Source organism: Stegostoma tigrinum, chromosome 13 (assembly GCF_030684315.1).
Source record: "Stegostoma tigrinum isolate sSteTig4 chromosome 13, sSteTig4.hap1, whole genome shotgun sequence".
In the NCBI taxonomy this organism is placed as follows: Eukaryota; Metazoa; Chordata; class Chondrichthyes; order Orectolobiformes; family Stegostomatidae; genus Stegostoma; species Stegostoma tigrinum.
Genome location: NC_081366.1, coordinates 36986382 through 37012592, shown reverse-complemented (window position 1 = coordinate 37012592; position 26211 = coordinate 36986382). Strand labels below are relative to the sequence as shown.

General features: G+C 42.3%; 1 protein-coding gene across 2 annotated transcripts in view; it reads left to right on the top strand.

Annotated features, from left to right (window-relative positions):
• LOC125458479 (ras-GEF domain-containing family member 1C-like) overlaps positions 1-26211 on the top strand; it is a 218190-nt gene that overhangs the window by 18322 nt on the left and 173657 nt on the right. The gene's annotated exons all lie outside the window — the stretch shown is intronic.

Below are 26211 nucleotides of genomic sequence, written 5' to 3'. Positions count from 1 at the left end.
TCAGGAGCACAAGAGCTGACGTTTCGGGCCTAGACCCTTCATCAGAGAGGGGGATGGGGTGAGGGCTCTGGAATAAATAGGGAGAGAGGGCGAGGCGGACCGAAGATGAAGATAAAAGAAGGTAGGTAGAGAGTAGAGTATAGGTGCGTAGGTAGGGAGGGGATATGTCAGTCCAGGGAAGACGGACAGGTCAAGGAGGTGGGATGAGGTTAGTAGGTAGGAAATGGAGGTGCGGCTTGGGGTGGGAGGAAGGGATGGGTGAGAGGAAGAACAGGTTAGGGAGGCAGAGACAGGCTGGGCTGGTTGTGTGATGCAGTGGGGGAAGGGGAGATTTTGAAGCTGGTGAAGTCCACAATGATACCATTGGGCTGCAGGGTTCCCAAGCGGAATATGAGTTGCTGTTCCTGCAACCTTCGGGTGGCATCATTGTGGCACTGCAGGAGGCCCATGATGGACATGCCATCTAAAGAATGGGAGGGGGAGCTGAAATGGTTTGCAAGTGGGAGGTGCAGTTGTTTATTGCGAACCAAGCAGAGGTGTTCTGCAAAGCGGTCCCCAAGCCTCCGCTTGGTTTCCCCAATGTAGAGGAAGCCACACTGGGTACAATGGATACAGTATACCACATTGGCAGATGTGCAGGTGAACCTCTGCTTAATATGGAAAGTCATCTTGGGGCCTGGGATCAGGGTGAGGGAGGAGGTGTGGGGACAAGTGTAGCATTTCCTGCAGTTGCAGGGGAAGGTGCCGGGTGTGGTGGAGTTGGAGGGCAGTGTGGAGCGAACAAGGGAGTCATGGAGAGAGTGGTCTCTCCGGAAAGCAGACAGGGGTGGGGATGGAAAAATGTCTTGGGTGGTGGGGTCGGATTGTAGATGGCGGAAGTGTCGGAGGATGATGCGTTGTATCCGGAGGTTAGTGGCGTGGTATGTGAGGACGAGGGGGATCCTCTTTGAGCGGTTGTGGCGGGGGCGGGGTGTGAGGGATGTGTTGCGGGAAATGCGGGAGGTTCAGACTGGATCCAGGTGGTGAAGAAGGAGACAAGATACCAATCTTTTCACTTTACAAAAAATCATAATATGTGTGCCTCCTTCCTGACCAACACTGACTGTCCCAGATTCTTCCTTTATATGTACTTAATTATTTCTAATCATATCATTAACAATAGCAAGTCCATAAAATGCCACAGTACAACAAGCAGCTGCTCTCAACAACTCCGTCCGCCCATGCCTTGTTCCTTGTAAAATCTTTATTCTCAGCCATTCTAACCCTTTTGTTTACCCCATATATGCTTCCTGAACTCTGCAGGGTGCAGACACGAGCTTAACTGGTGCACAAGTGGTTTCACCATTCATCAGTCGATCTGGCCAGACCACACCATCATAATGACCAGTGTTTTCCTCTTCCCATGGTGTCTAATATATGAGGATTTTCTCAAAGAGCAAAGATAACCCCTGGCCTGACCTTCTCTACTACTAACTATCCTAAACCACCTGGGAATGTTGTTCTGTATTCCACATGTTCCAAAGGCACCACCTAATTGCAAATTGTTAATTCTCTGTGCTTTATAGTTTTACAAGTTGCCAACTAAATTCTTCTTGTTAATTATAAACAGAAAGAATTATGATGTGTGAGATTTACAGCTCCTCTCTCTGTAAAGTAATTGAGTCTAAAATTGGGAACAAAAACAGAAGTTGCTGGAAAAGCTCAGCAGGTCTGGCAGCATCTGTGAAGTAAAAATTGAAAATTCCAATGTGAGGAAGTGTCACTGGACCCAAAACATTAACTCTGATTTTTTCATTACAGATGTTGCCAGATCTGCTGAGCTTTTCCAGCAACTTCTACTTTTGTTCCTGATGTATAGCATCTGCAGTTCTTTCAGTTTTTATTTAGAGTCAAAAATTGGTACTGGAAGAAGGCCAGGAAATAAGCCAATAAAATTAATCCTTGCAGCTACACACATTCTACTAAGCACATGAATTTGTCAATTATCTCTTATTTCAGCCTGCCACCAATTGTTTGTAGCCTTTCAGTTTTACAGAGTTGATATTTGGCTACTGTACAACTCAGAAAATGAGGGAGTGAGCTAACCCAGGGAACAGTACTGAGTAGAAAATTTCAAGACTCAAGCTCTAGTGAGAGGTTAGAATATTAAGCATGATGGATTGAACACATTTCCAGAATGGTTTGACCAGATTGGTGGGCTTAGCTAAGGATCCTGGACAATCCTAGATGGGGGATGGGAAAAAATTGTGGCTGTAAGAGCTACTACTTTTTTGAGGTATTTTCAACATTGGAGCTGATTTCCTTGCATTCTAGGAACAGTAATTGCGATTTTATATGCTGTAACGTTGTTTTGGAACTTTGGGGAAGAAAATGACAAAAACAATGGCGCTTTACGAAGGAGGAAGACAGACAAAGGTAGTGGCCAATATGGGAAGTAAATCAAATAGAGAAATAAACCTACACTGCTGTCTCACTAGCAGTGAATCTGCACAGTTGATTTCAAGTACCGCTGGACATTGGCATTGCCTAAGGAAAATGAACAAACAACGAAACTCACAGCTGACCTTGGAGAAACCTGTGTGGGAGAGCTTACAGCTGGGGAGCAGCTAAGTGGCTTTTTAAAGTATAACCTTACTGTTTATCTTACGAATCTAAAACAGTAAATAGAGTGGATTCCTTTTTGATTATACGTTTTATTGAGGTCTGTCTCTTGATTATACTTTAAAAATATTAAACATAGGTACTAAGTTAGCCTGGAACAGTGTTTTTAGACTAGCAGTAAGACTGTGCTGTTTACTGGGTCTGTAGATTGTTAAGGTGCAAAGATGGCCGTTAGTAGAGTGTTGTGCTCTTCCTGTCAGATGTGGGAGATTAGGAAGAGTTTCCATGTTACTGATTATTATGTCTGCAAGAAGTGCGTTTGTTTACGAATTCTATTTTATTGCATGGATCCGTTGGAGCAGCAGTAAGAGGCAATGAGGAATTTACAGGAGCTGGGGTGTGTGATGGATGGCAGTTGCAGGAAGAGAGAAAAAACTGACGAAACTGTTGGGTAGATGGTTTAGGTAGGAGGTCATGCAGGAGTATCCTGTGGCTATTCCCATCTCAAACAACTATGCTGTTTTGGAAAATGTAGGGGGTGAAGGACTCTCAGGGGAATGTAGGGCTGACTGCCAGGTTTCTGATGTAATGAGGGGCACATTGGGTTCCAAGTGATCGATTGTGATAGGGGACTCTCTAGTCAGAGGCACAGAAAGATGTTTCTGCAGCTGAAAGCGAGACAGCAGAATGATATGTTGTCTTCCTGGACCAGGATCAAGGATATCTCAGGGACAGTACAAAATATTTTCAAAGGGGAGAGGGTCCAGCAGGAGGTCATTATACACATTAATGACATAGGAAGGGGGAAGGATGAGATTCTGAGGAGAGAATTTAGGAAGTTAGGCAGGAATTTAAAAAGGTGGTCCTCAAGGGAGTAATTTCTAGATTATCCCTGGTGCCATGAACAAGTGAGTTTAGGAAAAGGAGGATAGAGCAGATGAATGTGTGACTGAAGGGCTGATGCAGGGGAGAAGGAGTCACATTTTTGGATCATTGGAATCTCTTCTGAAGTAGCAGTGATCAAGATAGGACTGATAAATTAAATTGCATTTATTTCAATGCAAAAGGCCTAGCAGGTAAAGCAGATGAACTCAGAGCATGGTTGGGAATGTGGGACTGGGATATCAGAGCGATTACAGAGATATGGCTCAGGGATGGACAGGACTGGCAGCTTAATGTTCCAGGGTATAGATATTATAGGTAGGATAGAAGGGTGAGCAAGAGAGGAGGGAGAGTGGTGTTTTAATTAGGCTAACATTACAGCTGTGCTTGGGGAGGATATTCCTGGGAATATGTTCAGGGAAGTTATTTGAGTAGTACTGAGAAATAAGAAAGGGATGATCACCTTACTGGGACTATACTACAGACCCCTCACTCGCCCCCTCCCGCCCTCCCACCACCACGAATAGAAAATTTTCTGTATCAGAATGTGGGCATACTTACTAGAGAAGGTGCAAAACCTGACTTACTCTTGGGAAATAAGGCAGGGTAGGTGACTGAGATGTCAGTGAGGGAACTCTTTGGGGCCAGTGACCTTAATTCTATCAGTTTCGGAATAGTGATGGAAAAGAATAGACTGGATCTGAAAGTTAAAGTACTAAGTGGGAGAAAAGCCAATTTTTACAGTATTAGGCAAGAACTTTCAAAAGGGGTGGGTGTTTGCAGGTAAAGGGATGACTGGAAAATGGGAAGCCTTCAAAAATGAGGCAGGAATTCAGAGATAGTATGTTCCTGTTAGGTTGAAGGGCAAGACTGGTAGGTGTAGGGAATTGCTGGATGACTAGACAAATTGAGGTTTTGGTCAAGAATAAGAAGGAAACATATGTTACATACAGACAGCAGAGATCGACTGAATCCCTAGAAGAATATAAAGGCAGTAGGAGTATACTTAAGAGGAAAATCAGGAAAGTAAAAAGGGGACCTCAGACAGTTTTGGCAAATAGAGTTAAGGAGAATCCAAAGGCATTCTACAAATACATTAAGGACAAAGAGTAACTAAGGAGAGAATAGGGCCCCTTAGATATCAGCAAGGCCACATATGTGTGGAGCTGCAAGAAATGGGAGAGATACTGAATGCATTTTTTTTTGCATCAGTGTTTACTATGGAGAAGGATATGCTTGAAACATGTCCATTTACAGAGCAGTAATTGCTGTGGATGGCTTAAAATGCATAAAGATGGATAAATCCACAGAAACTGATCGGGTGTGCCCTAGAACCCTATGGGAAGCAAGGGAAGTGATTGCTGAGCCCCTAGCTCAGATATTTGTATCATCGATAGCCACAGGTGAGGTTCCAGCAAACTGGGCCCTGGCTAACATGGTGCCCCAATAAAGAAAGTTGTTAAGGAAAAGCCAAAGAACTATAGACCAGTGATCCTGACATCGGTGGTGGGCAAGTTGATGGAGGGAATCTTGAGGGTCTGGATTTACATGTATTTGGAAAGGCAAGGACTGAGTAAGAGAATCAACATGGCTTTGTCCGTGGGAAATCGTGTCTCACTAAATTGAATTTTTTGAAGAAGTAACAAAAATGATTATACTAGCAGATGGGACTAGATTTATTTAGAACATCTCGTTAGCATGGAGAAGTTGGACCAAAGGATTTGTTTCCATGCTGTACATCTCTATAACTCTATGATTCTAAATAGAAAATTTGCTTTACTGTTTTCACAGGCAAGAAAGAAATGTTTGGAAGAAATAATGTAAGCATTTAAGATTGGATTAACTTGTCTTTGAGTTAAAATCAGCTTTGCTAATTTCTATACCAGGGACTTCTTTCTCTCTCGTGAAAAGCATGAATTACTTGTTATTCCTTGATGCTGTAACATAGCTGATTGAATTTGCTGTGCTGGCTGAAAAAATGGAATAGTGCTGTGTGCCATTTGATTTATGCCATTAATATACTAATAACTTTTTAATGTTACACATTTCTAGTAGACACGTTTCCAGATAAGCACTTTGTGTCTCTTGGATTGTCCATCATAATTTAAACACAGAGCATAATTTGGTTATTCGTGGCTATGGTTACTGATGGAATAGACTGTTAGGCCACTAAAGAGCTAGCTGAGTGATGAAAGAAAACCCTAATGTATAAAACACCCAAAGCAAGTTACTCAATAAAACTGTGTAGGTACTCTGTGAATCCCTTTAAACATATGTAATGGAGATTGCCTAGTAATATTCTTTTTATACCTTTTTTGATAGTTTATTAGACATACAGTCTACAAACTGCACTTCGCTGACAACAGACGTACATTTTCCAAGTACTTTTGTTTATATTTGGACATTTCTCTCCTGTTCTGAAAAAAATGCCTTTGTTCATCGTTCTGTTTTATTTTCTGATTATTTTATTAATTTTATAATCAACCTGCTCAGAGACATTATGACACACCTGTGTGTGGCAGGTTGGACTTGAACTCAGGCTTCCTGGCTCAGAGTTAGGACACTACCATTGCATTACAAGAGCCTCTCTATGACTCTCTTAAAGCTTAGTATAATTATAGGTGCCATCTTGACATTTGCTATTCCTTAGCCAAGCTGACCATATTTACTGTTTGTTACCGTATCTCGCAAACTCTTTTCCATCACTCTTCTCATAAAGGATTTTCTGTCCAAAACTTGGCTTGTAAATAGTTACAATCCCTTTTAAATATTTCCAACCTACATGAATTGTATATTTCATTGAGCTATCCTTTGACTGGTCAGAAACTGTTCAATTGCTAAGTTTTTCCCGAGCCATTTTTCCTCATCAGTTAAAGATGTAAAATTAACAGGGTTATTGTAGAGGGTGATTTTAACTTCCTTTATACTGACTGAGACTTACTTTGTTCTAGGGTCTTGGATGGTGCAGAATTTGTAAGGACCATTCAGGAGGGCTTCTTGACACATTAGGTAAACAGTCCAACCAGGAAAAGGGTTATACTGGGCCTGGTTTTGGGAAATGATCCCAGCCAGGTGAATGAACTTTCAGTGAGAGTGCATTTTGGTAGGAGTGACCGAGTTTTGAGATACTCATGCATAGAGATAACAGCAGTCCTCGGATGAACATGTCAAATTAGGGAAAGGTGAACTACAACAATATTAGGCAGGAGCTAGATGATTTTGATTGGAGGTGGCTGTTTGAGGGTAAATCCACATTGGAAATGTGGGAGTACATCAAATGGCAGTTGATAAAATATCAGGAGGGACACGTTCCTGTGAGAATGAAGGATAACCATGGCATGTTACGTGAACCTTGGATGAGCAGGGATGTTATGACCTTGATCAAAATGAAGAAACATAAGGAGGATGAGAACTGATACAGCCCTTGAAGCGTATAAGGTAAGTAGGATTGAATTTAAACAAGGAATTAGAAGGGCTAAAGAGGGTCATGAAAAGTCGTTCGCAAACAGGATTAAGCAAAACCCCAAGGCCTTTTACACACATATATAAAAAGCAAGAGGATAGCCAGGGAAAGGTTTTGCCCACTTACGGACAAAGGAGCCAGAAGAAGTGAGATCCTCAACAAATATTTTGTATCGGTATTGACCAAAGAGAAGGAATTGGTGGAGAATGATCTCAGGGAAGGGAGTGTCAAGTTTCTAAGCTAAGTTGCTATTAAAAAGGAAGCAGTATTGTGCGTCTTAAAAAGTGATAAGTTAGGTAAGTCCCCAGCTCCTGATGGGATCTATCCCAGAATACTGAGGGAGGCAACAGAATAAATTGCTGGAGCATTGACAGACATCTTTCCATCCTCTTTGGCAATAGGTGAGGTCACAGAGGACTGGAAAATAACCAATGTTGTGCCATTGTTTAAGAAGGGTAGCAGGAATAATCCAGGAAATTACAGATCTGTGAGTCTCCTGTCAGGGAAATTATTAGAAAAGATTCTCTGGAACAAGATCCAGATGCATTTAGAAGCAAATGGACTCATCAGTGAGAAACAACATGGTTTTGTACGGGGGAGGCAGTGCCTCACTAACTTGATTGAGTTTTTTGAGGAGATGAAGAAGACGATTGATGAGGAAAAAGCAGTTGAAGTTGTCTACACGATCTTGAGTAAAGCCTTTAACAAGGTCCCTCATGGGACATTAGTACAAAAGGTGAAGTCACATGGTATCAAGGGTGAGCTGCAAGATGGATACAGAACTCATCATAGGAGACGAATGGTAGCGGTGGAAGGATGATTTGCCAAATGAAGGGTTGTGACTAGCGGTATTCCGCAGAGATGAGTGCAGGGACCTCTGCAGTTTGTGGATTACCTCGATGATTTAGATGAAAATGTAGGTAGTCTAATTAGTAAGTATCCGGACGATACAAAGATTGGTGGAGTTGTGGATAGTGAGGACGATTATCAGAAGATACAGCAGGATATAGATCAGTTAGAGGCATGGGCAAAAAAATAGCAGATGAAGTTTAATCCAGACAAACAAAAGGTGATGCATTTTGGGAGCTCAAGTACAGTTGGAAATAATGCAGTGAATGGAAGAACCCTTCAGAACATTAACATGCAATGAGGTCTGGGTGTGCAGGTTCACAGATCACTGAAGGTGACAGCACAGGTAGATAAGGTAGGGAAAAAGGCCTATGGCATGCTTGCCTTCATTAGAAGGGTCATTGAGTATAGGATAGACAAGTAATGCTGCAGCTTTATAGAACTTTAGTTAGGCCACACTTAGAATACTGCATACAGTTCTGGTCACCACACTGCCAAAAGGATGTGGATGCTATGGACAGAGTACAGCAAATGCTTACCAGGATGTTGCCTGGTAAGGAAGATTTTAATTATGAAGAAAGATTGGATAGACTGAGTTTGTTTTCACTGGAACACAGGAGGTTGAGTGTTCAGCTGACAGAAGTTTATAAGATTGTGAATGATATGGATGGAATGGAAATCATAGAACCATAGAACCCCCACAGTATGGAAACAGGCCATTTGGCCCAACAAGATACACCGCCACTCTGAAGAGCATCCCACCCACTCATTTCCCTTTATATCGCATATCTAACCCACCTAACCTAAACATCCCTGAACACTATGGGCAATTTAGCATGGCCAATCCACCTACCCTGCACATCTTCAGACTGTGGGAGGAAACCCACGCAGACATGGCGAGAACATGCAAACTCCACACAGACAGTCATCGGACGGTGGAATCAAACCCAGATCTCTGGCGCGGTGAGGTAGCAGTGCTAACTATTGAGCCACCATGCTGCCCTAAAGAATTCCACAAATTTGTTACCCTCAGCAAAGTTGTTCCCCTCATCTCTGCTTAACTGGGCAACCCTTTGAGATGATGCCCTCTGGTCTTAAAATCTTCTGCAAGTAGAATCAACCTCTCAGTATCTATACTGCCAGGTTTCTTAGGAATCTTCTTCTTCTTCTGAACTCCAATGAGTTAAACCCAAAGTGCTTAACTTCTTCCTGTAAGTAAGTCCCTACACAGCTGGGATCAACCTAGTGAATCTTCTCTGGACTGCCTCCCAGGTCCGTATATCTTACCATGAAGAAGTCTCCTTCTCGACCTCTTCCCTCATCTGAGGCATGGCAATCCTCAGGTTAAACCATCATCAGCTATTTCTATCTCATGAGATAGCAGCCCTTTGATCTGGTAAAACAATGGCAACTTCACAATCTTTCCTTAGATTAGGAGACCAAAACTGCCCAAAGTATTCTGGGTGTGGTTTAACTTAAACCATAAATAGTTTTAGCAAGACTTCCATACCTCCAGTTCTGAAGAAATTATCCTAGACTCAAATACTGAACTGCTTCTCCTTCCATAGGCATTGCCAGACCTGGTGAGTTTCTCCAGTGTTTGATCCCTGTTATAATTTTCCATTTCCTCTAAAATGAGAGCCAAAATTCCATTTGCCTTCTGTAGCTGAATTGTTATCCTAGCTTTGGGCTTTATGTAGGAGGATGCCCTAAATACTTCTGTGCTGCATCTTTCTCAAATTAAATAACGACCAACCTTTCTATTCCTCCTGCCAAAGAGTATAACATCAGATTTCCCTAAATTATATTCCATCTCCCAAGTGTTTCCCCATACATTTAAACTGTCTCTATCCCTGTTGTCTCTTTGCTCAGAGTCATTGCTTACTTTCCCATGTATGCTTGCGTCATCTGCAAAATTGGTGATAGTACATTCACTTCTCTGATCAAAACTAATATAGGCAGTAAATAACTGTAGTCCCCACAGTGAACTTTGTGATATCCCACTATTTACAGTTGCCACCTTGAAAGAGGCCCCCTTATCCCAATTCTCAGACTTCTATCAATAATCCAGCAAATATACTACAACCAATACCGTGGTCTTATGGTTTTAAGCATCTAAAATGCAGTGCCTTTTTGAGCTCCAAAAAAATTACATCTCCTGCTTCCCTTGTATTTATCCTGATTGTTACCTCAAAAGAATTGTAAAATATCTGGAAGCTTCTGACTGGTTAATTATATTATGTATTTTTAAATCCTCTGTATTCCACCCTTAATAATAGACTCTTAACATTTTCTCAATGGTAATATTAAGCTAAGTGGCCTATCGCCACCTGATTTTTCCATCTTCCCTTATTGAATACCCCGATCGTCTGAGACTTTTCCAGTATCTAAGGATTCTTGAAAGAATACTAGTAGCCTAAGATGTAACCCATCAGGTTCAGGGAACAAATCAGTCTTTAGCCCCTTTATCTCCCTAGTACTTCTTCCTGTTATGATAGCTGTTGTATTTATTGTCTCTACCCCCATCCCCCCACTTTGTGTACTCAGCATTTTTGTAATTAGGAAATGACTTGCAGCCCAACTACCAAACCGCTGGCAGTATCTACACAAAACAAATATAAGCGGTGGTGCATGGTCAATGGAACAAAATGATCAAAAATTCAAAGCGACTTTACTTAAAATCTATTGCTTAAACCACCTTGGATTCATTCGAGTGTACTGTGTAAACTATCTAAAGCAGGTGAAAAAATAAACATGGGCTAATAAGTTTTTACGGACAATTTAGTCTGTGATGCAAATGTATGTATGACCCAATGCCTGTTAAAGTACAGCATGGTTTTGTGTTTAGAATGGCTTTCAACTTTTAATTTTGCTAGTCCTAACTTCCAATTACATGTATTTGGATACATTGAATGAATTTGTGCTTCTAGCATAGGATCATATGATAGGAGCATGTATTAGATTTAAATCTTTATGGTTCCATAGAACTTTGAACCTATTATCACTTAAGCTTACACATTTCTAGTTGCATCTAATGATGTAACAAAATTGAGCAGCCGATAACTACCTCTGAAAAAAAGATTAAGTTTCAATGTTACACAAAACTTAATTTTGGAATTGAATTCAAAATTTAAAATGAACCAATGAGTTATCCAGAAAGGAAGAACAGAAAGGACTAATCTACTTAAACTGTAGTACATACACTAGCATACACATGTGCTATCTATTCAAACTGATCCAGGACTTTCTATCCTTGTACATCCAGTTAACAGCAAGAGGGCACAAAATATAATGTACTCAATCTGTAGAATAAGAATCATGCAGCAGATGTGCTTACATAGCATAAGTAAAGAAAATTGCAGGTGCAGTCAGAACAAATGTGAATCCCTTCCATAACCTAGAAGATCGAGTATGATTAGAATCATGGCAAAAGGAGACATAGCTGACAACAATATGGATATGTAGCTAAAGATAAAGTTATAATGTTAAACAATCCAAATTTCCTTCGAGACCAGGAGGAGGAGGAGGAGGAGGGGAAACTAGATAACTAAAAGAGGATTTTTTTTAAGAAAATGAGGCAACAGTGAAAAAAAATAAAAAAATGAAAGATACCTATCAAATTATGTTAACTTTTAAGTAAATAGGTTTACAGTATTTTATTCTACTACAAAATAAGTTCAGCTAGATGACTACATCTAAGAATGGATTCATAGAATTTTAACAAATACTGAAGTATCATGTTCAACACAATGTTTCTTCAAGTAATAGACTCAAAGCACTACTGAGGCAGAGGTGACGGGCTCATGTGTTTTGTGCAAGTGTTCCCTTTGTAAACTGCAAATGTTGGCAAATGACAATTGAATAGCTATAACGTAAATGAAAATTGAGCCAATCCACAATTTTTTTAAGAAGTCATAATCATGTTTTTCATGTTTAGAATAGCTGATGTGCATATTTTACTTGAAAACTGGTTCTAAAGGAATTGTACACAAGTGGTATTTTTGAGAATCATGTTATGTGGCTCATTACAAAATAGAATGCACAAATGCTCACTCTAATATCCAGACATTAACAAGTGGAATAAGTACAAAGAGCTTGTAAAAACTCGGCAGATCAGGCTGCATCTGTGGGCATACAGAGAGCTAATATTTCAGGTTAATGATCTCCCATCAGAACTGACCAGTTCAGTTTTTCTAAGCTTTTTCTGTTCAGATTTCCAGCATATCTAATATTTTTCTTTTATCTTAAGAAATAGGAGTTATTTCCATTATTTCCACAATCCTTTCTGCAATGAGATCTAAAACTCTACAATACAGGTTAAACTCAACTAACTGCCAAATACTTTACCCCTGCTATAATTACAAAGCCAGGTTTCCAACAGAAGCAGAAACAGCTTTCCAAGTCCTAATTTAAACAAGCCTGACACAATGAACTCCAAAAATATGATCTGGAAGCAGACAAAATCACCAAGTACTCATACCAAAATCACCTCAATACCTCAAATTATGCTTACAAGAAGAAAACTATGGTTCCTTACGACCCCCTCCATCCAAGGGCTGCAAATAGAGATGCCAATGAGTTTAGCAAAACTCCCCTTTCCCATATTTGAAGGAAATGCAGTCTGACTCATCACACTCAGACTGAAGCATAAATGAAAACTAAGCAGTGCTATATAAAATGGAAAGTATGAGGCTTTCTCCCAGGGCGGAGGGGTCAATTATTAGGAGACAAAGGTTCAAGGTATGGGGCAGGGGGGAATATTTTAAAAAAATATACGACGCACATTTTTCACACAAAGGGTGGTGAGTGCCTGGAACATAAGGCCAGAGGAGGACACAATAGCAGCATTCAAGAAGCACCTGGACAAATGCATGAATAGGAATGGAATTGAGGGATACAGATCCTATAAATGAAAACAGTTTTAGTATATATGGGCAAAATGTATCAGTGCAGGCTTGGAGGGCTAAAAGGCCTGTTCCTTTACTGTATTCTTCTTTGTTCTTTGTTTCTTAATGGGAGTGGGTTTATTGCAGCTTTTCATTTTGGGAGTTTTGTAAACATTCCCCTAAAAACTAAGCATCAGGTTAATTTATCAAGTAGTCCACAAAAATAATGCATATGCTTTAATTGCCATTACCAAAATACCCTCTCCACGGATTGATTTTCCACTATCCTATTTACGAACAACTATGTCTTATCTAACTGGATCATGGTTTAAACCCTGCACAAGGATTACCTAAAAATTCCTTTCTCGGACTGATATGTTAACATGAAATTCGCGGCATTTTAAGAGTATAAGTAAACCATTCCATTGTGGCTTTTATTGCAGTCATTACCCCAAACCAACTTCTATGTATTATGTGGGGGAGGTGGCTGCAAATTGCTATGGAAAAGATACCATATTATATCAATTATAAGTGAGAAATTGCCAAATAAATCTATGTTCTCCGTAATATTAATGAGTTGAGGTTTATTGTGCATACTTTAAAACATGTTAACCATGTAAAATTGTTACAATTTCATTATCTGTGTGCTAATAGTGGCAGATGGTATGGAAGAAAAGAAGATATTTTTAACACAATACTCTGCTTCACTGTCTTGATCTTGGATCCAATCCAAAATTAGACTTCTGTTTGTGTCTCAGCAGGTGCAGTGGAATGCTGTTGATACTCAATTTTCTAGTATATGCAAATTATGTCTTGTTCTGATTAGTAAACGTTTGCAGTTGGTCTCCACACAATACGTGTGTAATAATTATTCATGTAATTTTTATTTGCGAGATTTACATATTTATGCATCACAGCTCTTATTGTTTCACTTGATTGAGCTTGTGGAGTGAGATCAACAATTTGAAACCTTACAATTGCCACATCCTGAAACAATTGCTGCATGTTTTGAATGAACTGTGGAGAACGTTATTAAATATAATTTTGAAATTTTTAATTTATTTTAAACAAGCCATATCCATTCAAAGAACTTGATAGCAAAGAGGTTGCCTTCTTCTAAACTTCAGATTGATCATTCTTGGAAAAATTTTATTGAGAAGCTATTGTAGTATATGACTGATATATCGCGATGTTAACTTAGCGCAATGTAATAGCATTCACCCTCAGACCTTGATTGGCTGTTTCCATTTTACGTGTGCATCAATTATATTTGTGTGTTCTTGGGATGGAACTGTAGAGGGATTCTGAGTGACATGGTTCTGAGTGACAATATATCTCAGAATCAAATAAGAAGTCCAGCAAGACCAATCTCAACATCAGAAGCACCACATTATATCTTTTATGCATTCAACAAGTGTTCTTCTCCCCAGGCAATAACAAGTTACCACTTAAGAGTGGTTTTTGTCTGTTAAAAGCCTTTTCAATCCCCCAACACATCTCCTTAACATTCAGCTTTCTATCCTGCTAAACTTGTCAAACAAACTAAATGTCAATGAATCTTAACATGGAAACCAGACCAGGTACTTGGCGATTTCAACTTGCTACTTACTCAGAACAACCGCCGTGTTAGTCACTGGACGTCAATATCTCTGAGAACACTCCAAGAGCATTGGCTGCACACACCCTATATCTACCAACATTGGCATCTAATGTGTGCCCACCTCTAAGAATTCTCTCAGTACTTCAGTGATCCACTTATACGACGCTTCCACACTTTAGTGCTGTACCTTGGGCTGCGCTGGCAACTCTTGTTGTAATACTGCAGCAAGAACACTGTGCATTCAGGGACACACACACCCAGCTCATGGAGTGGACCAGGCTGCATCTCCATCTTCACTTGCTATCATAGTACTCACTCTCTTTGATCCCATCTGGATGCTCACAGCATCCTTATCTTGCCATTCCTTCCTGATCCTTTTCCCCTCAGGCAAAGAAAACAGGTTCAGAGTCCTTCTGCATCGCCTTACCGTTTAGCACTAGGCAAGAAGCTAGCAACTCTATCCTGGTTGTGAGCAGACCTCAGTCAAGTCAAGGGAGAGAGAGGGGCTCCCAGCACAGTAAGTCAAGGGCAGCGTCCAATACCAGTCCAGGGGCTTGGAAATGACCAATCAGTCACTTGGAGTGCTCAGAGTTGGACCCTGTCCTCATAAGGATGAGGAGCTAATTTATGGGCAGATCACCATCCACGTTGACATTTTCAATCCTATTGTGGGCTGGTTTCTTCCTGCAATAAGAGAAAAACATTTATAATAGGGGAGCAAATAGTGTTGTGGTGACGTCAATGGTCTTGCGTTCCAGAACTCAAGCTAATGCTCTGGGACCTGAGTTTGAATCTCACCATGAAGATGGTGAAATTTGAATTCAATAAAAATCTGGAATGAAAAGCTTAATAGTAATCATGAAACCACTATCAATTGTCGAAAGAACCCATCTGGTTCACTTATGTCTTTTAGGAATGGAAATCTGCCTGGTCTTGCCTGCAAGTGACTCCTGGATGCACAACAAGCTTCTAAATATATCATGTGTGTAATAGATGCTGGTCAATTCTAGCGATGGTGAGTTGTTTCAGGAATGGTGCGTGGTAGGATGAGGTTGGAATTGAACATAGCAAATTCTATAGGGCTAGGGTAAGTAAATGAGGCAACTTTGGCAAGATGCTGTGAGAAATTGTGTTTAAGTCTCCCAGAGAAAAACCACTAAAAATCTGGGCACAACTCACAAAAAGGTTCAACCTTTGATTTCAAAAGAAAATGTAAGTGTAAGTGTTCACAGCTAAATGATATTATTTGTTACCAGAGATAATGGGAACTGCAGATGCTGGAGAATCCAAGATAACCAAACGTGGAGCTGGACGAACACAGCAGGCCAAGCAGCATCTCAGGAGCACAAAGGCTGATGTTTCGGGCCTAGACCCTTCATCAGAGAGGGGGATGGGGAGAGAGTTCTGAAATAAATAGGGAGAGAGGGGGAAGTGGACCGAAGATGGAGAGAAAAGAAGGTAGGTGGAGAGGAGAGTATAGGTGGGTAGGTAGGGAGGGGACAGGTCAGTCCAGGGAGGACGGATAGGTCAAGGGGACGGGATGAGGTTAGTAGGTGGGAATTGGAGGTACGGCTTGAGGTGGGAGGAGGGGATAGCGAGAGGAAGAACAGGTTAGGGAGGCGGGGACAAGCTGGGCTGGTTTTGTGATGCAGTGGGGGGAGGGGACGAGCTGGGCTGGTTTTGGGATGTGGTGGGGAAGGAGAGATTTTGAAGCTTGTGAAGCCCACATTGATACCATTGGGCTTCAGAGTTCCCAAGTGGAATATGAGTTGCTGTTCCTGCAACCTTCGGGTGGCATCATTGTGGCACTGCAGGAGGCCCATGATGGACATGTCGTCTAAGGAATGGGAGGGGTAGTTAAAATGGTTCGCAACTGGGAGGTGCAGTTGTTTATTGCGAACCGAGCGGAGATTTATTTGTTACAATGATTTTTGAAAATGGTCAAGCTGCAATTGCCAGCTGCTCCTGAAGGTCACTGTCCTGTAAATCACTGTACAGTAAAACTGCTTGGACTTGCTAATAGCTGCTGACAGGATGACCTATTTGTAGTGAATCTTTTACATTGCCAGTCTCAGTGAGTCACACTGTTACCCAATCAGGTTGGAGATCACTATCTGTGATTGAGGAATTGGTGACACCAATGCTGCTTTTACAAGCTGTCAGAGAGCTGCATTGTACACAAAAGAACCTAACGTCATAGAGTCAGCACAGAGACAGATCCTTTGGTCCAACTGATCCATGCCGACCAGATAAATCTAAATAAACCTAGCCCCAGTTGCCAGCATGTAGCCCAAATCCCTCTAAACACTTCCTATCCATACACCTGTCCAATATTGTAATCGTACCAGCCTCCACCACATCCTCTGGCAGTTTGTTCCAGGCACGCACCACCTTCTGTGTGAAAAAATTGCCCCTTTGGTCCCTTTTAAATTTTTCCACTCTCATCTTAAACCTCTGATCTCTGGTTTTGGACTTCCCTTCCTTGGGGAAAAGACCTTGGCTATTCACCCTATCCATGCTACTCACGATTTTATAAGCTTCCGTAAGGTCACCCCTCAGCCTCTGATGTTCCAGGGAAAATAGCCCCAGCCTATTCAACCTCTCCCTGCACTATAAACCGTCCAACCCTGGCAACATCCTTGTAAATCTTTTCTGAACCTTTTCAAGTTTCACAACATCCTTTCCTATAGCAGGGAGAACATAACTGCACACAGTATTCCAAAAGTGGCCTAACCAATGTCCTGTACAGCTGCAACATGACCTCCCAACTCCTATACTCAACGCATTGACCAATAAAGACAAGAATGCCAAACGCCTTCTTCACTATCCTACCTTCCTGCGATTCTACTTTCAAGGAGCTAAGAACATGCAGTCCAAGATCGCTTTGTTCAGCAACGCTCCCCAGAACCTTACCATTAGGTCCTACACTGATTTGCCTTTCCAAAGTGCACCTTGATTGAGTTTTTTGAAGAAGTAACTAAGGCGATTGATGAGGGCAGACCAGTGGACATTGTCTATGTGTACTTCAGTGAGGCATTCAACAAGGTTCCTCATGGTAGACTGATGGGCAAGGTTAGACGCCTATTAATAGAAGGAGAACTAGCCACTTAGATACAGAACTGGCTCAAAGGTAGGAGACAGAGGGTGGTGATGGAGAGTTACTTTTCAGACTGGAGGCCTATGACTAGCGCTGTGCCACAAGGATCAGTGATGGGTCCACTGCTTTTCATCATTTATATAATTGGTTAGGATGTGAACATAGGAGGTATGGTTAGTAAGTTTGCAGATGACACCAAAATTGGAAGTGTAGTGGACAGCAAAGAACATTAATTCAGAATACAATAGGATCTTGATCAAATGGGCCAATGGGCTGAGGCATGGCAAATAAATTTAAATAAATGTGAATGTAACATAATTATTAAAATTCTGTCTTTCACAGATTCAGAAAGCTCAAAAACCATTAAGTATTTTCCAGATAGTGCCTTATTACAATATAGAAATTATCTAAATTATTAGGTTTAATATCCATTCACATGGGTCCTGCTTTAATCCTGGCTAGCTACAATTCAGAAGTTCTGCTCCCAGCCTTTGGAATTTAAATATAATGGAGAAAACAGGCTGAGACATCTGCTCTGACTGACCTTTAAATAGACTGGGTGACTGGGAAGTCCAGTGTTGCTCTGGAATTATGTTCCAGCCAGTACAAATCAAGGTGGTGTTACAATTTCATGTGAGGAGGGGTTAAATGGCTCCCCATTTTTTCTTTTTCCTGTTTGACCACAGCGGGTTTTGTATTTGTTTCAAAAAGGTTTTACTTGCTTATTCTGTAATTAATTGTTTATTTGCTATGGTCTTAAATGAACCTATTGGACAAACTTTCTTGAGTTTAGCTAAGAAACTTTGTTTTCTTACACTTCAGCCAATCTATCCAATAAAATACAATCCAGCTGTCCGACGCACACATTTGAACTTCACACACACAAATACAAATTACAGAATAGAAGAGGACAGATAAACCACGTCAGAATCCAAAAAGAATCTCAAAAGAGTATATAGTTCATTATTGGCTTCAGGCTGAATTCAAGGGGCTTGATGCTTCCAATTTTAAAATGTAGGCAGCAGAATTGATTGTTCTCCCAATAATATGGCTACGGAGTGGAGCTCTTTCTTGAAGCTCATTGCCCACTAAGTAGGGGGGGATGTCAGAAAGTAGTAGACAAGGTCCAACGTGCAAGCTGTGTGGAAAGAGAGGGAGGGGGCGTTTGAAAGGACCCCACTTATCTTCTCACTTCTTGGCCCCTCTGCTAGACAAGCACGTGCTTGAAATCAGACAAAGGGCTTTGGTGCAATCATGTGAAGTCACTCGATGTGCTAGAAATTCAAATATATTTTGAAATTCCAGCTGTAACTTGACTATATCAGGATCGGGCACTCCTGGCTTTTCATCAGGACTCCTGTTGTCTGAACAATTAATCTGCACTGTTTCACCTTCAACAGTCCAATTTTCCAGGTGATTTTCTACAAATATCTTGCTATTAGGGCAAGGTGGAAGGTTGAGTGCAATTCCTGGAGGGGTCATGATCTTTCATGGGCTTTACAGACTTGCTGTCTCATTGCAATGAGATTGGAATGAGGTCTATGTAATAAATCGGGATTGGCCGTCTTAAGCTTTGAGTTGAAGTCTCAGTTTGAACAAAGTCTGCCTTTGTCAAATTTTAATTTTTTGTTTCCAGCTGATGAATTAAAAAATCAATACTTGATATAAACACATCTTCATGAAAGTGACGTGAGAAGACCTGTCTGAGGATCACATTTGTTCTGTTCCTCATGAAAGTTTGATTAGACTCTAACTCTAGACTCATATTGCAATGATTGCATTGCTGTGAAGTTATCATAGTGAAACAAAACACCGGTATTCAATAAAAACTGAAAGAACTGTAGATTCTGTAAATCAGAAACAAAAACAGAAATTGCTGGAAAAGCACAGCGGGTCTGACAGCATCTGTGGAGATAAATCAGAGTTAACATTTCAGGTTGAGTGACTCTTCCTCAGAATAACTAAACATTAACTCTGCTTTCTGTCCACAGATGCAGCAAGACCTGTATTCAGTTCCGTTTGTGGGCTCCAGTTCCATTTTGTTTGGGGTAAAAAGAAAACATTCAAGTTTAAAAGTGATTTTTAAGAGAAGAATCGTGATATATTAAGGGAAGGATCAACATGTTCAAATCTCTTGTTCAAAGTTTAAAGGAAAATGAGGCAATAAAAAATTAACTATGTACTGTTAATAGATATTATTTGCTTGAATTTCAGTCAGACTTTTGATACAGTACCATATGAGGGAATTGTTTATAGAATTTCAAGGCCAAGTACAGGGGAGTGTGATTCTCAAATGCTGGTACGACAGAGAGCTAGGCCAGCATGGCAGGAGGTGTCAATGGGAACAATACTGAAGATCATCACTATTTACAGTGCAGAAAACTAATCTGAGAGAAGGAGCAGGAAAGTTTCCAAAATTTGCTACACAGGACATTTAAATGGACAACACTAATGAAGTACAGAGGGACCTGTATAAATGATGGCGTTGGACTAATGAGTGAAAGCAGTTGTGAGATTTGGAAAGTATTACTGAAGATTAAGATAACAAACTGAATTGTCTCATTCACAGCACATAACGTAGAGGAAGCATTTGAAAGTAATATGGATAGATGATTTATGTTGTCAGCACAATCTGCAGCAGCAGTGAAGGGAATAAATAAGATTGTGGCTACATAGACAGAGGGATAGAATATAAATTTTAGCAAATGATTCTAAGTTTATACAATAACCCAGTTCACTCTCACCAAGGGTTCTGTGAACTGTTATTATCACTACATCAAAGATAATACATCCAGGCATGTGAGAAAAATTGATAATAGCCCGAGAAAAGAGAAATGACTGAGGAGAGGCTGGAAATGTTCACACTGAAGAGAAAAAGACTCAAAGTTGATCTCATTTTAAGTATTTAAAATTCTGAAGAATATGAACAAGGCAAAATATGTTTCACATTGTCACAGATTCTAGCATAGGCTCAAACTTAGAAGCTGGAGAATGTTAACGCAATTTAGACCAAACTACTTCAAACTAAAAGTGGTGAATTTATGACGTGGATTATTAGAGGCTGTGGTATCAGCTAATTCATGAGTATTAGATTAAACATAAAAATCTGAGATGTATATTATGGGATATATCCTTTACAAAACGATCTCAATGTTAACTCCCATAACAGGCAGGAGAGTGTTATCATTTAAAGTAGAAGGAAAGAATTTGCCTTAGCCGTAAGCTGATGGTAACTATGCTTGCAAATGTCTCATAATGAGGTAAGTCGCTTCATTCACAGCTGTAAATCAAGCACTCACACTTTCTAAGAGCTTGCAAAGTCTGAACGGGAGGTGGGAACTCAATAAACTTCAAATTCCCCTGCCCTTTGACCTTCTCTTTCAACCTTGCCAAGACTGAGGCATCTTGCTTCATCCAGGACACACCACTGAGCAATGTTGTGATCTGGGTCTAGACTGATTGCATCTTGCACTGTTTTCTCCTGTGACGGTTCAAATGGAAGAAGGACAGCCTTCCACTCCACTGCCAGGTCCATCAGCACCTGAAGGTCCCAGTTTGTGAAGCGGAGAGCAAGTTTCCTTTCTGTGCCATGATGGTTAAGCACGATTGGCAGGTCTTAGCTTGCAGCAGCTAAAGTGGTGGGCTCAAAGTGTGTCACTGTGAATTGTGAGTGTCAATTGGCCCCAGCACAGGTGAGCACTTCTGCCTCTCTGTCTGTATGATGTTACAGGAAGGGTAGCAGAGAGACCGGGTGCATAATCAATGAAGTGGAAGTGGAAGACTGTGTGGGAAGAAGCATGCTGATCCATTCTGGACTAATGCCATGAATGTGCCTCAAAGGGAAACCTTCACTCTTATTTTCACTTGTTTATTACAATACCATGTAAAATTAATTCAATAATTGCAACATATTTATTATTATACCTTAAATTGCAGTTATATTGCAATAACTTTTCCCAGGCTGGCATCTCTGGAATGCACTGTGTGATAGTTGGTCAAACTGATATGGGAACTGGGTGCATACAGATTCCAGCACATACACAGAATTCCGTTTCCCTGATGGCTAATTTTGAGTGTTAGAGATCAGCAAGTAGGAATTTCCCTGTTCTCCTAATGTTAAAAAGAACACACCTTTTCAATATTCCACGTAGCCCAATCTACGACATCAATGCTTCTTTACCATTTGGTTTTGTACCGATCAACAGATGTAATGTATTCAACGTAAACTCAAACCAAAGTGAACTCTTTTAAGAAATGGCTTGTCACCAGGTTTAGTACATAAGGTATATTACAGGCTTTGCTCTCAACTAGTGTGTTACTTCATGTTCATGTCAACCTGAGACCACCAGCCTAATATTTAAGTGAGATGGAATCCATTGTTTCAAAGCTTCCATCATTTAAGACAGACCTGATCTTAAAGGCAAACTTCCATTTTCTAAGGAAATTAAGACTGAAACTTAGATCAAAAATGAAAACTTCTAGGGAGGCTGGGCCTAGTTCAATCAATGTAAAAGGACACAGAGCTGATGATCTTACCAGTGGCACAGTACAGGCAAGCAGAAGAAGTCAAAAGCTACATCCAAAAGCTAAGAATAGGCAAATACGCAGCTGTCGTACCTGCTCATGTTTCTTGAGGAAATATTGGTGGATCTATCAAAACCAGCAGTAGCAGCAAAGTGGTGGAGTTGGGTGCAATTACAACATTTAAAATGATGTTGTTAAATTTCAGATGGAGCAGAAAAGATTTGCAAGGATATTGAGATGGTAGCAATGTAAAACAGCTGTTTTCACCTATATATGCTGATAATATAGCTTTCCCAGGTGGATTTTGCCCCTTTTCTTTAAGAATAGAGGTTCAGACAGAGGTGGTGAGTGGTCTATTCTAAGCCAGTAATGTAAACAGCTTGTGAGGCCTTGTTTTTTGTTTAAAAAGGTTGTAACAAATGAAGCAGCCTGAAAGGGTCCTGCCACCCACAAGAGGATTCCTGCCCCTCCCCCACCATGCACCCGGCGCCATTGACCATGAGGACACGGCCGGAGACCCCACCGATGACGTCACATTCGCCACTGCCGGGCACACTATTTCCGGGACCGCTGCTGCAGTCACCGCCTCCACTTCCAGTTACAACACCACACACACCACCCTCACTCAGCTGCTGCCGCCCACCCCGCTCCTCCCACCGCCGATGGAATCCCACCCACGGCCGACGCCGACGGAACCCCACCCACGGCCGACGCCAACGGAGCCCCGCCCACGGCCGACAACCTCATCGCTCCGCCCACAACATCCACAGCCAGCAACCCCAGAGGAGACAGCCACACTGAGCCCCGACGAATCATCACCATCCCCCCAGACCTTCCACTGACTGAGGACGAATGGTCAGTCCTAAGCAAGGGGCTCACCTTTGTCCCCCTACAACCACACATCAACGAATACCAGTCACGTTTGGACATCGAGCAGTTTTTACGCCACCTTTGCCTCCACGCTTACTTCTTCAACCAGGAACCTAACCCTCCCTCCACTGACCCCTTCACCTGCTTCCAACACAAGTCCTCCTCCTGGACACCACCCCCAGGCCTCCTAACCTCCCTCAACCTCTTTATCTCCACCTGTCATCGAGACATTAACTGCCTCAACCTCTCCACCCCTCTCACCAACTCCAACCTCTCCCCTGCAGAACGGGCAGCCCTCTGCTCCCTCCGCTCCAACCCCAACCTCACCATTAAACCCACAGCCAAGGGTGGCACAGTGGTAGTATGGCGCACTGACCTCTACATCGCCGAGGCCAGACGCCAACTCTCCGACACCACCTCCTACCGCCCCCTTGATCATGACCCCACCCCCGAGCACCAAACCATCATCTCCAACACCATCCATGACCTCATCACCTCAGGGGACCTCCCACCCACAGGCTCCAACCTTATTATTCCCCAACCCCGCACGTTTCTATCTCCTTCCCAAAATCCACAAACCTGCCTGCCCTGGTCGACCCATCGTCTCAGCCTGTTCCTGCCCCACCGAACTCATCTCCACCTATCTGGACTCCATTTTCTCCCCTTTGATCCAGAAACTCCCTACCTACGTCCGTGACACCATCTACACCCTCCACCTCCTCCAGGACTTCCAATTTCCTGGCCCCCAACACCTCATTTTCACCATGGACGTCCAGTCCCTATACACCTGTATTCCGCATGCCGATGGCCTCAAGGCCCTCCACTTCTTCCTGTCCCGCAGGCCCGACCAGTCCCCCTCCACCAACACGCTCATCCGCCTAGCCGAACTCGTCTTCACCCTTAACAACTTCTCTTTCGATTCCTCCCACTTCCTACAGACTAAAGGGGTGGCCATGGGCACCTGCATGGCCCCAGCTATGCCTGCTTCTTTGTAGGTTACGTGGAGCAGTCCCTCTTCCGCACCTACACAGGCCCCAAACCCCACCTCTTCCTCCGTTACATTGATGACTGTATCGGCGCCGCCTCTTGCTCCCCAGAGGAGCTCGAACAGTTCATCCACTTCACCAACACCTTTCACCCAACCTTCAGTTCACCTGGGCCATCTCCAACACATTCCTCACCTTCCTGGACCTCTCAGTCTCCATCTCAGGCAATCAGCTTGTAACTGATGTCCATTTCAAGCCCACCGACACCCACAGCTACCTAGAATACACCTCCTCCCACCCACCCTCCTGCAAAAATTCCATCCCCTATTCCCAATTCCTCCGCCTCCGCTGCATCTGCTCCCACGATGAGGCATTCCACTCCCGCACATCCCAGATGTCCAAGTTCTTCAAGGACCGCAACTTTGCCTCCACAGTGATCGAGAACACCCTTGACCGCATCTCCCTCATTTCCTGCATTTCCCGCAACACATCCCTCACACCCCGCCCCCGCCACAACCGCCCAAAGAGGATCCCCCTCATTCTCACACACCACCCCACCAACCTCCGGATACAAAGCATCATCCTCCGACACTTCCGCCATCTACAATCCGACCCCACCACCCAAGACATTTTTCCATCCCCACCCCTGTCTGCTTTCCGGAGAGACCACTCTCTCTGTGGCTCCCTTGTTGGCTCCACACTGCCCTCCAACCCCACCACACCCGGCACCTTCCCCTGCAACTGCAGGAAATGCTACACTTGCCCCCACACCTCCTCCCTCACCCCTATCCCAGGCCCCAAGATGACTTTCCATATTAAGCAGAAGCTCACCTGCACATCTGCCAATGTGGTATACTGTATCCATTGCACCCGGTGTGGCTTCCTCTACATTGGGGAAACCAAGCGGAGTCTTGGGGACCGTTTTGCAGAACACTGCCTCTCGGTTCGTAATAAACAACTGCACCTCCCAGTCATGAACCGTTTCAACTCCCCCTCCCATTCTTTAGATGACATGTCCATCATGGGCCTCCTGCAGTTTCACAATGATGCCACCCAAAGATTGCAGGAACAGCAACTCATATTCCGCTTGGGAACCCTGCAGCCCAATGGTATCAATGTGGACCTCACAAGCTTCAAAATCTCCCCTTCCCCCACCGCATCCCAAAACCAGCCCAGTTCGTCCCCTCCCCCCACTGAACCACACAACCAGCCCAGCTCTTCCCCTCCCCCCACTGCATCCCAAAACCAGGCCAGCCTGTCTCTGCCTCCCTAACCTGTTCTTCCTCTCACCCATCCCTTCCTCCCACCACAAGTCGCACCTCCATTTCCTACCTACTAACCTCATCCCACCTCCTTGACCTGTCCCCTCCCAACCTATACTCTCCTCCCCACCTATCTTCTTTTCTCTCCATCTTCGGTCCGCCTCCCCCTCTCTCCCTATTTATTCCAGAACCCTCACCCCATCCCCCTCTCTGATGAAGGGTCTAGGCCCGAAACGTCAGCTTTTGTGCTCCTGAAATGCTGCTTGGCCTGCTGTGTTCATCCAGCTCCACACTTTATTATCCTGAATGGGTGGAGTTAGGTTCCAACAGAACCATGATTTTAGTTTAGGTTTGCATTTGTTGAAGCTTTGAAGCTGCCATGTATCTCTCCCTGCTACAGAAAAACACATGAACTCTGTCTCCCTCAGCCAGAATTTTCTCTTGATGTCCTTTCCTACTGGACTGGAGACACGTTGCATGTGAGACAATCAACCTTACTGACTTTGCATTTTCCAAGGGTATGTTCATGGGATATTATGCTGGAACTGTACTATATTGAAACAGTTGCTGTTTAGTAGTTAAATAATCCATTAATCTGTTAATTTTTCCAATATAGTTAAAATTAGACCTTTTTTTGTTTGCATTTTCACTGTAGAGTAAGAATAAAGTGTTTTGCTTAAAGCCAAGCAGTGTAACCAATCAAATTACATCTGGAACACAAAACCTTACATTTTGCTTTAAGTAAGAAAGGTTAGGACGAGGCTGTTTTCCTTAATATAGTTGAAAGGGGTTTGGTCTGGTCCATAACATGTTGCACAAATTTTGACCTTAACTTCCTAGGGTAATCCTGGGTAGCTTTAGATCTAAATATAGCTTTGATTAAGTCTGATGTATTTCAAGATTATAACTATGGATCCCTACTTATACGGCTTTTAAGCCCTGGATCTCCTCTGTTTTTATACTTGTCTGTAAAAAAAATTCAGAAACTTCTTGAAGTAGCTGAAATAGACAAATCTGTGTAACTAAGAGCAGTATGGCTTTGAAATCGTAAAGTACAGTCATTAATTTTAGCAACATTTATTGGTAAAATATAAGAGAGAAACTATAGTTTCTGTGACAATTCATTTTATTTCTTCTGAAGCAAAGTAGTGAACCATCCAGCAAATGTAAGAACTGTTCATAGATTCTGAT